Consider the following 15,622-nt stretch of genomic DNA (forward strand, 5'->3'; position numbering starts at 1 on the left):
GAAAACAAATTGAAAAGTTAAAGCAGCAGTCATTTTGAAAAGAATTTTGATCTACTCTGTTCACCAAATCAGTGGGAATGACAAATGTTGGGTAGGTGCCTTTCATTGCTTTTTATCCCACTACTGAATGTTAGTGGATTTTTCCCTAACAGAGTCCACAATAAAATGTTGAGCATTAAAATAATTTTTAGAAGTTTGAAATTGATCATACGATGGAGCAGACATTAACTGGTTGGTGTTGATCAGTGCAATCTGGCCAGAATAGTGTTTCACTTTACAGCTTCATTTCAAATCTTGACTTTACAAGTTCATAAAGCAATGGAGCCAATCTAGTAGATCCACACTTCTTGAGTTAGTTTTTAGGAATAAATGAACTTAAATAACAAGACCTACGAAGTGAAAGTACATGAAGAAGATATCTCTGTTTGACGAATGGCTGACATGAAGAAAGTTAAACACGTCTGAGCCTTGTCAGAATCTTGGTCTCCTGAGCACCCACATAGTCTAGGTGATGTTTTAGACTCACAATTTAATCTTTCATGGACTTTTTCATTGATCATCAGTGAAATTACATGTATCTTTTGCATGTCTATATTAACAATTAAATCTAATATCATAAACTCTTGTACTTTGGGGTGGCATGTAAAATGAAAAGAGAGAGAAAAAAAAAAGATAATTTGCCCACTGTAATCCACTGGCATGTTATCAGTGTTGATTTGTCAAGGGAAAATTTAATATTTTATTATTAATACATTGATCCCCCAACACTTGACAACATGAGACTAACAAAACAATGAAATGACCACCAAATATGTTTCCGAATTTGAATCATTCTTTATTGGTAAATACACAAATGAAAGAATTGCACTTGGGTATATTAAGTCAAGAAGATGAAAATCACCAAGGAAACTGTAATTAATGCTCTTTAGAAAATGTATTTTTACACCTGGTTTCTCTGGATTCTATTCCCTCCATGGGAGTGTGGGGAACGTGTGCTCACTATATCTGTAACTTTGAACCTTGGTATTACTAGTAGTTTGTTTTTCAGGAGTTGCTTTTGTTTGTACTAAAATGAGAGACTATCATTGCTGATCCCCCAATGGAATTTCCTTACCTACTCTCTCAGAGCCTATTGATGTAAGGTGGTTTTGAAGTATGGAACATGACAAACCACACAAGTGTGGCCTGGGAAGAGGGAGTGAAGAGAAAAGCAGCACATTGATGGCATTTCCATTCCCAGTTCACACTTTCCCAGTGAGAGAACAGTCCCTACAAAGGAAGTCAAAACATTGATCCTTCCTCACATAAATCCTTTCTCAGGGACAATATAATGGGACCCTGAATTGAAAGACATAAGCACTGAATACTGACCCCAGACCCTCCATTCTTCTCCAAGTAAAAAGTATTGCCCAGTGAGAACACATTTTCAAATTCTCACAAACCTGTTTCCTGAGTGTCCAAACTGACCATTGACCATACACACCATTTGTCTCACCCAATAAACAGACCCCAAGTTCCTAAGTTTCCCAAACTGACAAGCTCATTAATTAAGTCACCTCTCAGTGTCACCTATATAAGCACAGGTGACCCCTTGGGCAGATGGCTCATTTTCACCAGGAAAGTGGTCCTTCAGAGGTGTCACTCTGTTCCTGGATAAAAGCTGTGCAGATCTGTGAAGTGTGTGTCCAGTCCAGTCATTTTGTGCTAACAGTGGTCACTTGATCCATCCCCATAGGTAGGGTTGGACCAATCAGATTCTATCTCTCAAAATTCAAGAAATAACTCAAATTCCAACTGACATTAATGGACCCAGTGAAAAAATGCAGGTGACTGGAAAGCTCTTCTCTGATTTTCCTAAGTCTTGAAGTTTTACATTAGAATCACTAATAGTAGTATCAGAAAATTTTATGTTTTCACATCAAATTTTATACTTCTTTCCTTGATTTCTAATATCTTCTTCCAGAAGTGCTTTTTTGTTTTGTTTTTTCAAAATTTTAGGAATAAAAATAATTCTGATGAGTTAAATTGCTTCCATTTATTTTAACATAAATTTCAAAAGGTATTAATTGAACTATCTTTAGTTTACATATAAGAGTATTGAGTTGTAAATTCAAAGGGAATGGCGAACTCAAAATGAAAACGTGAATTTTAAATCACTGGCACATTATTGCCTTCTAATTAGAATTATGTAATCTCTTTACAAAGAAGGACACCTGATAAACCAGTTATCTAAGTAAGCACTGTCTTACTTTTTGCATTATACTTTTGGTACTATTCTGCCATCCCACAACATCAACTAAGGATTCTCAAGTAGGGGAGACAGAAGATGAAGAAAACCACAGAGACAAAGAAGACACAGAGATATTTTCATGAAAACCTGGGTCAAGTGCAACACTGCACCCTATGGAGAAGCAGTGGCCCAGAACTAGTTCTCCAACTTTGTTCTTTGGGGTCTCACATTCAGGATGTTAAACTACAGGGACAGTGTAAATTGTTCAAGGCTTTTAAGTTGTTAGAGGTTTCATTGTTCACTAAAAATTTACAGAGCTAGAAACAATTTTGGCACCTTTCCTACTGTTGTGGTCCTAAGAACATTCTACTACTATCCTGCTGTATCCAGGAGACCCATTTTCCTAGGACTTGTGATAACTGATAGTACCAGAGGTGAAAGTCAATGCTGAAAACATCCTTGCATTTGGCTTTTTGCTGACCCAGCAGGGTCACCTGATGAACAGAGGTTCATCCACTCTCCACAGTACTGTAGTTTATTTTCCTTTTAAAAAAAACAACAAACTATTCCACACTTTCTTTATAGCATTTTTCACTTCCTTATTTCTCAAAGTATAAACCAAAGGATTGAGCAAGGGAGTTAAGATGGTGTAAACTATTTCTACTTCTTTGTCAAAGGGAAAGGAAGATGAAGGCCGTGCATATATGAATATGCACGGGACAAATAACAAAACCACCACAGTAATGTGAGATCCACAGGTGGACAGTGCTTTCCTCCTCCCTTCAGCACTGTGTCTTCTCAGGGAGAACAAGATGACACCATAGGACACAAGCAACAGGGAGAAGTTGATGATGCAGATTAATCCACTGTTGGTGATCACCAAAAGGTCAAAGATGTGAGTGTCAGTGCATGCAAGCTTCAGTAATGGGTACAAGTTACACATGAAATGGTCAATGACATTAGGTCCACAAAAGGGCAGCTGGAAAGTAAAGAAAATTTGTATGATGGAATGCAGAAATCCCCCTGTCCAGGACACCCCCACTAGAATGACACAGAGCCTCCAGTTCATGATGGAAGTGTAGTGCAAGGGCTTGCAAATGGCCACATAGCGGTCAAAGGCCATGGCTGTGAGGATAATCATCTCTGCCCCACCGAAGAAGTGTCCAGCAAAAAGTTGAATCATGCATCCTTTATAAGAGATGGTTTTCTGCTTGTACAGGGAGTCCGCAATCATTTTTGGTGTGATGGCCGAGGAGAAACCTGCATCTTGTAAGGACAGGAATGCCAGGAAGAAATACATGGGGGATCCCAGCAGTGCTGGGCTGCAGAGGATGGTCACGACAATCAGCATGTTGCCCACAATAGTTGCAATGTAGACCAACAAAAACACAACAAATACTATCTTCTGAACAGTAGGATCCTGTGAAAGTCCCGCAAAGATGAACTCAGTTATAAAACTTTGGTTTTGCATGATTTACAAGGAAAGGTGAAAGTACAACAGTGATCATGTAAATCTGCAAGTATGATAAAAAACAGTGTCTTCAGATTATAATATTGGAATCAACAACATGTTGATGGCTTCCATGAGGATTGTATTGTTATTATGAGTACTACTTACTGAGTTATTATCTTTAACAACACAACATTAGATATATTTGAAGGTAACAGAGGTCAGAAAAAATAAAGATTGAGAGGAACTAGTGAACACTTCAAAATGTCAGAGTTTTAATAAGAGGAAAGGTAAGCATCCACATGTGTTAAAGAAGAATAGTTTCTGTAATAGTGCCATCTTGATCATTTAATGATGACTTCCAGGGTGAATTATTGAGAACCATTCTGAAACTGAGCACAAGATATAAGAGAAGGGGGGACTGTGATTTATTAATTTTGCTTCTCATGGGTACACAACAGTGGTTACTACCAGGATAATCATCTGGAATCAGTCTCCTCTATAAAATGAAGGAGAAAAGCATGAACTTTAAGCGTCTCAAAAATAATGACTACTCCTCCATTATTTCTTTAAAATATGAAGTGAATTAGCCTTTAAATAAATTATTTCATTCCTCTTTTTGTAAGAGGATTCATGGGAAAGTGTCCAGCTCTCTAGTACACGTTAACAAGTTGATGATACCTCATCCTGGGTGTCCTTCTGATCCTATGATATATTCAAGGCCAGCCATGGCTTAGGGCTCACTATCTAGTAACCAGTCTTTGTTAGTGCTATCATCCCAATTTTACTAATGGGAAACACAAGCTTAACAACACTTTGTTCAAGCAAACAACAGATGCTTGTTACAGAATGTCATGGACAGCACTACTGTCCCCACAGCAAATCCTTTACCTTAGATCAATAAGAAATGATCCGAGGATTTTTCTATTCCTGCATGGAGTTTGGTACAGGCTAATCTTTCTAGAATTTCTCTTCAGTTGTAATCCTTGAAGTCTCTTGTTCCTTGTTCATATTTGAATGAGGCACCTTGATGATGGAAACCCAACAAATGATGGGGAATGAGCATGTATGGCCAATCCCCCCTAAACGTGCAAAGCAGCAACAACCACATAGGTAAGGAAGAGAACATTAGCTTTCAGTCATTAGCTCTCCAGATGCTTAATCATTTGCCCATGTTTACTACAACAGGGATAACTCAAGATAAAATTTCCCAATTGATGAGGCTTTCTTGTCAGGCAGAGATGTTCATTTATAACTTACCTGTTCATCTCCTAGGGATATCATGAAGGTCAAATTTGAAAGTGTGCAAAGGTTGCTTATGCTGATGGGCCTTAATCCATTGTAATTATTATGAGCTCACTTAAAGAAGTCAGTGCCAGAATATTAAAAATAAAATCATATACATATAAAAAAAAAAAAGATGTTGGCGCCTTGCCTGGAGAAATCTCCTCCATGATTCATACAGATAATTACTTGAACTCTTAATATCACACTCCCTAGACAGATTTTCAGAGAATGATGTGCCCTTACCTGCATGCACAACCGAAATGTATCAATGAAATATTGTACATGTGTGTTCACTTAAACTTTTCCACATATATATGTACATACATGGAATATACATGTATATTGATAGAATTATACAAGCATGAAATATATCTCCTTATTAATACCTCATTTTTATTGATGTACATGGTGGGATTCATTATGATGTATACATACAAGAACATAAGAAAATTCATTTGAATTCATTAGAATGTTTGTGTGTGTGTGTGTGTGTGTTTATAAAGATGAAAAATCAATGGATAATGGGTTTTATATGAGAATAAAAAATAAACAGAGTTTCATGACTCCCATTTAGAGTAAACAGAAACAAAATTTTTACAATTAGCTAATATTTATTTCTATAAATTAATATTCACTCACTTATCTTAAAATAATCATTTCCATTTTGTTCACAGGTTATTTTTGATGAACATCTGTATTTTGAACTCCATAGCCATTTACAAGAAAATGCTAATATACAAGAAACTCTGGAAGTTCATTGGATCAGTTGGAAACTACTGATTACAGACTAAAGGATAGTAATCCATCATCTAATAGTGTACATCTTAGTCTAGACCAAAGCAGGAAAGAAAAAGAAAACAAGTAAGAACATCAACACCACAGTTGTGTAAAGCTCTGTTCAAATCCAGATCCCTCTATTTGTTCTATGGCAAGGATCAGGTTACTTAAAATCCTTAAAATTCTATAAGCCTCAGGTTATACTGTGCTTATGGTTTAATAAAAATGTCAATCAATAGATTTCTTATGAAAATCATATGGGTCATAAACATCAAACTATTGAAGATCATTGCTGTGAAAAAATAGTATTTTTAAATGCAGTACACTGAATGTCCATAGTAACCCCTGCATAAGTTATCCATGCCTGTATCCATGCCTCCTTCAGATGCTTCATTGTGCAATGAAAACCAAACAGAGTGGGAAGGTGAAGACAGGGCCCTAAATTAATCTAATAATTACATGAATCTTATCTCTCCACTTCCTTTTTTCTGAGTGACCTAAAAGCAATATCATTGTGTAATTAAAAATGTAGTTGGAGGGAAACAAATCAAATCCCTTCTTTTCTTGATGAAAGTAATTTCAAATATTAGTATTAAAACTTTCAGTGGAAAGTGTTCTGTGGTCTTTCTTTTCTCCATAACCATATCCTCAAACATGCTGGAGGTGTATCTGTGATTGTTCATGGCCTCTCACAGCATGAACTGTGGGCACTGGATCATCTCCTGGGGCACTGACTTGGAGAAGTTTGCTTCACTTTGCTCAACTAGGCACACTGTCTACTGTCTGTCTACTGTTTTTTTCCTACTAATTTTATCAGCACAAATAAATTTAGGACCATTATAAAAAAATACAATTTCTTCATTAACTTCCAAACACATACATGACATTCACACCTAAAACAGTGATTAGAAGTAAGACTGTCATCATAGTGTTTTGTGATCATATCTCAAGCAGAAAATTTCAGATTCATTTACATACATGTGTGTGCATATCAATTGCATTTACATATTGTTTGTAAACATTTTTATTGCAAATTAAAACAATAAAATCCTATTTGTATTACCTTTCCTATAATTTATTTAAATGAACTATATTTTTGATTCAGTCTAATTATTCAGAAATAAATTCTCCCAGATTTTAGATTCCTTTTTTGAATTCCTTTTTTTAATCTTCTATATGTATAATGTATATTTAAGACAGATATCTGCATATATGTGTATATATACATATACACACATAATATGCATCTAGAATTTGAGAAAAAAAAATTCTTTATTTCCACAGGTTCACTTCCAGATGAATGCCTGAATCTTTTCTTTCATTATCTCAAAGGTTTAGCTCATTTTAAGGTAGAGACAAAGCCAAACCTGCCAGCACTAAAGCAGTTCAGAGCTCAGCCACTTAGATTTTTTTGAAAAATTCGGAGGCCAGAACCCAATGCTACTTATGACATCAAATGAACATAGGAACAATTCAGCAAATAGAGTTAAAATCTAAGCCTCCATTCTGTGGCTTAGTAACTTATTTTTGGCCTTAATATTTTTCCCTGTGCTTTTAGTGGCATGTTGTGGAAGTAGGGAACGTTACATTCTGTATCAATGAATCTGTGACTGATCCTGCAAGACTTATGATTAGCATGTTAATATGTCTGTGCTCTTTCTACAGCATCTAAAAAAAAAATCACTTTAATCTGAAATGTCAGAGTGGTACAAACATTAGCAAGTAAATGATAAATGTGAAGATTCTCAGAAAAACACTGTCAGAGAGGTAACACAATAATATGCACTTGAGAAAAGCCAGACATAGATAGATACTACCTGTTGTCACATATATCTGGAAGCTAAAAGAATAGATCTTAAAGAAGCAGAGTGTAAGATCCTATTTCTATGAGGCTGGGAAAAGTGGGGTGGGAAGACAGACAGGGCATGGTTAAATGGTACAGTGATGCCTCAGGATAGGAAGAACAGCAAAGTACTGTGACCAGGATTGAAACCAATTCATTGCATATTTCTAAAATGCTGTTAGAGATGATTTTTTAATTTTCCAACTCAAATAAAAGATAAATGTTTGAGGTGACAGATAATGCCAATTATCTTGATCTGAACAAATTATTCCCATATCTATAGTCACCATATGTCTATTAAAAATGGATAATTAAAAATTAATTAAGAAGTAAGAATAAATATCTACATATTTAGAATAATATTACATGTTCATCATTTGGAGTACTCAACCAATTGTAAATTCCCCCCTCTCCTCTCTCTCTCTCTCTCTCTCACACACACACACACACACACACACACACACACACACATACACACACAACACATTTGATTTGATGTGTTTCTAAGCGTTTGGATTTACCTTGAATATAAAAAGTTGACAATGGATATTATTTCATTAGATTTAATGTCATCAATGCACCAAGTCACTACCCCTTACAACAATGTACTCTGAGACCTGCTGGACACTTTCTGCATCAACTATGTACTGTGTTCTTCACATGTATTATTTTATTCAATTCAACATACTTCGACCTTTCTAACTGATAATCCTCATTAAACTCAAGGAGTCCGAGGTTGTAAAGGTCATGCAATTATACCAAGTGCACAGTTGCTGACACAGACATCTTGTGCATGGAAGTTGGTACCACTCCAGTACCCACAATTTTAAGCACTGCACCATAATCATCCATGAAAATTCAAAAAGTTAAACTGTAAGTCTCACCATGTGTCAGTTCCTTGAAACTTCCACTCAGTGGGCCCCAAAGGGTAATATTCAGTCTTTGCTCTACATCTAAGAGAAAGAGGAAGGGACTCTCTGACAGTTAAAGTATAAAATGTCCTCACTGCTACTCAAGAGCTGTTTTTACCATGTTCTCACTTCTCTCAAACAAAAAGAGAGAAGGAAAAGATTCTTATTGCCATCTGGACTTTAAAGAGTCCTCATTCACCAGTGATGTGCCTATTGAATTACTGCTCAGTTCTCCCTAGGGCTTGGGCTTTTCCATCAAGATGATGTGCCAAGACACAATTTTGCATAGTTTTTCACTTGCTCAAGTATTTGTTAATCTTTTGTCTCAAGCAATTAAGAGGTTTTGTTTTTCTGTTTTCTTGTATTGCTCTTGGGTTTCTATCTGAAGATACTTTCATTTCCCATGATACTCAGGAATAGAGTACTGGGTATTTGGGCACAGAATATACTATATCGTACAGGATTCAAACCAAATGCTTGTGCATTTACTAAATATAAAAACGTAGTTCTGTGATAAATCATCTATCTATCAGTCCAAATGGAAACCAAGTACTGTTCTGAGATGGAAGTAGCAAAATTACTTATTAAAAAGAAATATTTTACATAAAACATGTGAAGAGGTATTTATTATTTGAAGTGTTATTTTCCTTTAAGGAATTGATATTATAAAACAATAATTTTAAAAACAAACACAAAATTTACAGAATATATTGAAGGAAGTTTTCACTTTTCATTTATCTGGATGATGATATGGCAGACATAATTAATGTAAAGAAACATGGTATTTAAATTGAAGTTTGGAGAAAACATGGACATAGCTCCTCAAGACCCTTCAGAAAGATCCCCCCCCAAAATTTGCTATTTTTTCAGTATTTAAATATTGCAGCCTGTTTCTAATGTCTATTCATACTTCACAAAAATTGTAAAATTTAAGTGACACATTAAACAAGTTGAGACCCCAAGGGACCATTACTTCCATAGTCCATAGACTTAAAAGAAGGATTATTTTACGTTAATTGAAATTTTACATGCATTTTCTGACACAGAAGATTCTCCAGGCATGAATCATACTCTAGATTAAGTTGATATTTTAAAATTATCGTTCAGCAATTAGACTCTATCAAAACTTTCTGCAACGCTAGTTCTCACTTCATAACATCCTTAGCATCTTATTATTATTCTCTGTCCTGCTTTGCTTAATCCTTTATTGTTTATTTGTTTCTCTTAAAGTGTGCCATACATGTAAATAATATTGTGAAGATGAATTGCAACAGTTAACTAAATATTATTTTGCATAATATGAAAACAATGGGGTGTTCTTCCCCCTCAAATTCAAATCAGGAATTTGAAATAGAGAGATGGAGGGACTCATAGCCAAGGAGCTGTGAGGTACAGGGAGAGGAACTAGCAATTTGCCCTTCCAGAATTTGCCCAATGATCTACACTTTCCAACTGATTGAAAGTTTGTTCTTCATCATCATTAAACCACAGAACATCTAGTAAATTTCCAGAGAGATATAATGTTATGGTTTAGATATGAGGTGTCCCCCAAAAGTTCATGTGCAAGACAATGTACGAATTTTCAGAGATAAAGTAATTATGAGAGATGGAAGATAATCAGTGGATTAGTACAGGCACTGTGGTTATGACTTTGGGGTTTCTATTTTGTCTCTGTTGAGTAGAGTTATCTCTCTCTCTCTCCCTGCTTCCTGGCTACTATGTTGAGAGCTGCTTTCCTCTGCCATGCCATTCCAACTTGACTTTCTTCTTTATTTTAAGGTTATAGAATAAGCCTCTGAAACCATGAACCAGAATGAACATATTCTCCTCTTAAAGTATTCTTGTCAGGTCTTTTGGTGACAGTGACTACAAGCCAAGTAAAACATATGACTTCCAGGGCAATTTTTTCTGTGTTCTGAATACTCTATTAATTCATTCAGTTTAAAGTAAAACTTTTAAACCAAAGCTTTAATGCTTTTTTCTGATACAAGAAAGCTTGACCTCCATTTGTATTTACACATTTTTTTCAAACAATTCATTTGTTTAATTATTGTTCCTTTTCTTTCAAATTTCCAATATCATGTGTATATTTTTATATTTTTTATTTTTTAAAATTTAATTTAATTTTATTTTTATTGTAAACAATTTTTTTAATAAGGCTGCTTTTCAGATACAGGCTGATAGCTACATAAAGTTTAGAGTTGGCTTATCAGTCTTTGTGAAAACTGTCTTTGTGGGAGAAGTACTGGGATTTAATTCATCAAAAATTATCTCTAGAATCAGTGACTCATCTATAGTCAGTCACAGGTAAAGTCAGTCACAGGTAGCTAGTTTATATAGTCAGATTGTTTAAAGACTACATATCAGATGCTCCAGAAGTCACCTTTTACTGCTGTCTGTAGGGCTCATTCCTGTTGAAGTGATGTCTCTGAATTTCCTTGGTACCACTGATTACACTCTATTTAGTTATGATCCTCCATTATTTATTCTGCTGCCTATGTTCACTGACATCTGATGACACTCTCGAAGATACTTCAGTAACAGTTACAGACACAAATCTGATGAGTATTGTACACAAAAAAATGTGAGCCATGCTTCCTTTTAGCTTTATGTTAAATTGACTGGAATTCTATAGCAAAAATATAAAACTATGCTTTTCTACTTGTGTCTTCCATTAAAATTGGCCATAATTATTGCATTCCTGAAATGTGAAGTCCTTTAACATTGTCCACTTCCCAGCTCTCCACACACTGCTAACATCAGAGAATAGGTTGTCCAATGAAGAATATAAAATTATGTAAGTCAATTAAGTATAATGAAAGAGATTAAGATTCCAATCCTGTTTCTTAGCAAATGCTTCCTCAGACAAACCAAAGATCAATATAAATACCTCCTTAACCAAATTTCAAAGTCACAATAGAAAAGCTTGGAAAGGGAAGTTTTCCTCCTAGCCAGAGGACATTGAAACCAACTTATAAAGTTGGGAAACGTTTTCTTTGTCAAAGTTCATTCTTATTTTCCCTTTTGCATTCTCTCATCTTTCCTCATATCATGTTAAAGGGAAAGTGGGCACTTTAAATAATGGTGATTTGGAGATATAATGTACTGATTACTCAGGTTGCAAATGCAATGGTTGATATATTCACCATGGCCTTCAAAACTTCTGACCTCATGCTGCCATCTTGATTTCCATCAACTCCCAGAGCTTCTGCTCATCTATGCTCCAGTCACATCCAACACATTCTGTTCCCCATAAATACACCTGGAAAGTCTCATTCTCCAAAAGTTCCTTATTTCACAGTGTCTGATAATCTTTGTTATGATCCTTTGATATAATCTTCACTTTCAATTTTTAACATAGAAATAAATTAAAGTAGCATCCCCTGAGCTGATTATACCAGTCCAAGAGTGGCCTTGCTGATAAATTTCCAGTTGAGTATGCATGCGTGTGTATTGATTAAATCATGTAATCTAAGTATATTCTTCTTCATTATTGCTTCAAAATCTTTCACTAATTGGATTTTACCATATCATGTAAGCCAATTAATGGCATCATTTATATCATATATATTTTCATATGATTCATTTTTCATATATATATATTTTATTGTTGTTATTGTTTTTGTTGGTACCAGAGATTGAATGGAGGGAGTGCTTAATCATTGAGCCATATTCTGAGTCCTTCAAAATCTTTTATTTTCAGAAAGAGTCTCACTAAGTTACTGAGGTTGGCTTTGAACCATAATCCTCCTGGCTCATCAGTTGGGATTACAGGCATGCACAACCATGACTGACTCAGGTTTTCTTTTTTTTTTTTAAACCTCTGTGGAGTACTCTTAATACTCTAACGTTTATTTTATTTTATTACTTGTTCTTTTTAGATATACACGACATTGGAGTGATTTTAACACCTGTATATAAATGGAGTATAACTTACTCTAATTAGGATCCCATTCCTGTGGTTGTGTGTGATTTTTCACTGATCATATATTCATATATGAACATAGGAAAGTTATGTCTGATTCGTTCTACTGTCTTTCCTATTTCCATCCCCCTAATTTATCTTCATTCCCCATGTGTCAAAACCAATCAACTTCTATTCTTCGTTCTAGCCCTCTTATTGTGTGTCATCATCCACATCAGAGAGAACATCCAGCCATTGGTTTTGGGGAATGGCTTATTTCACTAAGCATGATGGACTCCAATTTCATCCATTTATTAGCAAATGCCTTAATATCATTCTTATTTATGGGTGAGAAATATTCCATTGTGCTTATAGACCACATTTCTTCATCCATTCACATGTTGAAGGGCACTTAGTTTGGTTCCATAACTTTGCTACTGTGAATGAACTTCTATAACTATTGATACCTCCTGCATCAGTATTCTTGCTGAAGATTTCTTGGATTAATCTGGGTCTCTTATTTTTCCAAATGAATTTCATAACTGCTTTTTCTATTTCTATAAAGAATGTCATTGGAATTTTATTAGGCATTACATTAATCTGTATAGAGCTTGGCAATATTGCCACTTTGACAAAATTATTTCTGCCTATCAAGAACATGGGAGATCTTCCCATCTTCTAAGGTATTCAATTTTTTTCTTTAGTGTTCTATAGTTTTCATTGTAAAGGACTTTAACCTCTTTCATTACCTTGACTCCTAAGTTTGTTTTTTTCCTGAGGCTATTGTGAATGGAGTAGTTTTCCTCTTTTCTCATTCAGTTGATTCATCATTAGTTTATAGGAACACAATTGATTTATTGGTGTCAATTTTATATTCTGCTACTTCATTGAAGTTATTTATGAGTTCTAGAACTTTCTGTGGAGTTTTTTTGGGTCTTCCAAATATAGAATTATATGTTCAGCAAAGAGGGATAGATGGATACTGCAACCAGCTCAGTCAAACTCATGATAACAGTGAGGGGTGGGGGTTAGAAAATAAAGACTCACACAGGAAGATATGAAAATAAAGCTGGGATCAGGTGGAGTGCTTCTCTTTGATGGAGAAGCAGATCTAAAGAGTTATGTCAGCAATCTTCATGTATGTCTCATTATCAAGTTAAAAACTATGCAAGAATTATTATTTGTCCAGGAACATTACAGAACTAGAAACATCTATGCAGCTTTTCCACAGTTGCAGTGTGCAATATTAGGAGCTTTGTGTAGTGTTCAAGGAGATTAATTGTTTAAGTTACTGTTAAGCAGGCAGGGTCAGGAGAAGCAGAGCTGGTAAAACATGCTGGCTGTCTAGCATGAGAACTCCTCTATCCCTGGGAGTTATGTGGCTGAGACCAAGGTCAAACTAATAAGACTCTTGCGCAGAGCCTCCTCAGGTCAGATGTTTACCAAAACAGTTGGAAATCTTATACCCTTGAACAGAAACATTCCTAGGTAACAGGTGTGCTGGGAATGTGGTAGCTTAAGAATCCTCTCTGATTGCACTTGAGTAGGAGATACTCATTGATGACCCTGACCCCCTCTCAGAATCTTCTGTCCCTTTTTTTCACAAAGCTAATTGGTAGAAGAAAGTCACCTAACCAGAGGAACTCACCTATAGGTACCACTACTTCAACCCAGTTTCATCTGTCAAGATATTCAAGGAGTGACTCATATTCTGCAGCAAACATACCCACATTAAATGATAGAGTCTTGTGATACAGGAGTTCCTACAGAGGAGGATTTATTGTTAGAGTTTAGATGTGTTGTCCTCCTAAAACTCATGCAATGCCCTGATTAGGATTAACTGAGTGGTAACTGGAGTAATGTGGTGTAGCTGGAGGAGGTGGGAATTAGGAGTGTGGCTTTGGGGTATATATTTGAATCTCATGATTGAAACCTCTCTCTGCTTCCTGATTAAGATATAAACCCCTTTTCCTCTGTCCCACTTTTCCACAATGATGTCCTTCCTCATCTTGAACCCTGAGGAATGGGGCCAGGCTTCTATGGATTAAGACTCTGAAACCATGAGACCTAAATAAACACTTTTTCATCTACAATTGTTCTGGTCAGGTCCTTTAGTTACAGCAGCAAAGAAGCTGACTATAAAACCTATTATTGCTCTTCTCTATGCTCATCCTGACCCAGGTCACTCCAGTGTCACTGAGTCCACCCTTCTAAACCAAAAATTTTACACTCAATGGTTCAAAGACCTAGAAATTAGACTAGGAACTCTGAACTACTAGAAGAAGATGTATGCCCAACACATCAACATTTCAGCACAGGAAATGGGTTTCTTAACAAGACTCCTAAATTGCAAGAAATAAAGCCAAAAATCAATAACTTGGATAACATCAAATTGAAAAACTTCTATGCAGCAATGGAAACAAGAGCATTAAGATAACTACAGAATGGAAGCAGATCTTTGCCACCTGCTCCTCAGATAGGGAATTAATATTCAGAATATACAAATATTCAAAAACTTGACACCTAAATAAAATAACCCAATCAATAAACAGGCAAAAGAACTAAACAACCCCTTCTCAACAGAAGAAATACCTTGCACCAGCCATAATATTAAAAAAAAAAAAGTTCAGCATCTCCAGCAATCATGAAAATGCAAATCAAAACTACACTGACAGAGATTTCATGTCACTCCAGTCAGAATGACAATTATCAAGAAAAAAAATAATAAATATTGATGAGAATGTGGTTAAGAAAAGGTACACTCATACATTGTTGGTGGTACTGCAAATTAATGCAACCTCTCTAGAAAGCTGTATGGCAATTCCCCCCAAAACTAGGAATGAGATCACCACATGGTGCAGCTATCCTAGTCCTTGGTACATATCCAAAAGATCTAAAATCAGCAGACAGTAATGATACAGTCACATCAATATTTAGATAAGCAATATTCACTATAGGCAAGCTATGGAACCAAGCTAGATGGCATTTAACAGATGAAAAGAAAAAAAAATAATGTGTTGTATATACATGGTGAATTATTACTTAGCCATGAAGAAGAATAAAGTATAGCATCTGCTGGTAAATATATACAATGGAGCCTATCTTGCTAAGTAAAATAAGTCAGACTCAGAAAACCAAGGGTTGAGTGTTTTCACAAATATGCAGAAACTAGTCCAGAACAAAGAAGATAGAGAAAGGGAGGGAAAGGGAAAATGGATGA

General features: G+C 35.5%; 2 pseudogenes across 2 annotated transcripts in view; both read right to left on the reverse strand.

Moving 5' to 3' along the window:
* LOC306638476 (olfactory receptor 4C15-like) overlaps positions 1 to 3,701 on the reverse strand; it is a 112,731-nt pseudogene extending 109,030 nt beyond the window's left edge. The window contains exon 1 of the transcript in view: positions 3,228 to 3,701. The product of the transcript in view is annotated as an olfactory receptor 4C15-like (transcript). The remainder of the gene's footprint in view (positions 1 to 3,227) is intronic.
* LOC306639775 (olfactory receptor 4C6-like) overlaps positions 1 to 15,622 on the reverse strand; it is a 288,641-nt pseudogene that overhangs the window by 242,583 nt on the left and 30,436 nt on the right. The gene's annotated exons all lie outside the window — the stretch shown is intronic.

This window comes from Sciurus vulgaris (assembly GCF_902686455.1).
Source record: "Sciurus vulgaris genome assembly, chromosome: 11".
NCBI classification, from domain to species: domain Eukaryota; kingdom Metazoa; phylum Chordata; class Mammalia; order Rodentia; family Sciuridae; genus Sciurus; species Sciurus vulgaris.